Consider the following 735-nt stretch of genomic DNA (forward strand, 5'->3'; position numbering starts at 1 on the left):
TGTGCCATACTATTTAAACAACTTAAAGGTGTAAAGGAATATCTTTTATTTCTGGGTGGATCATCTCAATAAGTGGTCTTCCTAATTGTCAATCACATGTTAACATAAGGCCGTCCAACGTGTTCATCCCGTTAGCTATCTTTTTCTGCGCACTGTCAGGCGCATCTCTGGGGTGAGCTATGGTTTCAGACAGTCATCGAAGCTCACCTTTCTCCCCGCGGTTCTTAGAAAATGGCCGATGGTCGTAAGAGAAAAGAAAGGCCTCAGAAGAGGCAGATATATCCAGGAATGCTTTGCATGGAGAGCTCTCCTTGCAAAGCATTATGGGATTTGTTGTCACAGCGCCCCCCTGTTGCCATAGGCTGCCGCTACCCGACAACAGCGACTAATAACAAAGATGGCAAAGGCACTGCGCAGTGGAGGAGTTACATGACCAACGGTGAGTAAAAAATAGTGATAATTTGTCCAAATGGTCAGTTAAGTGAGTTTGCTATAAAGTCCACTATTTAGTCCCCACTCTATATAGTGACTGAGGGTACAGGGTTGTGCATGTGCATTTATTTTTAAAGTGGCAGCAGCTGTTCCAAACGTTGCATTTCCAAATTCTCCCATGTGGTGCACGACTTTCCACGAGTGAATAAAGTGAATGAGTTTGGAGGAAGGTTCGCAAGCTCTTTGGTTGGGGCTGGTTTGTCGGAAGCATCTTGCTAACCAGTTAGCAACTTAGTGCTAGTA

Source organism: Cyprinodon variegatus, unplaced genomic scaffold (genome assembly GCF_000732505.1).
Source record: "Cyprinodon variegatus isolate N-32 unplaced genomic scaffold, C_variegatus-1.0 Scaffold8, whole genome shotgun sequence".
NCBI classification, from domain to species: domain Eukaryota; kingdom Metazoa; phylum Chordata; class Actinopteri; order Cyprinodontiformes; family Cyprinodontidae; genus Cyprinodon; species Cyprinodon variegatus.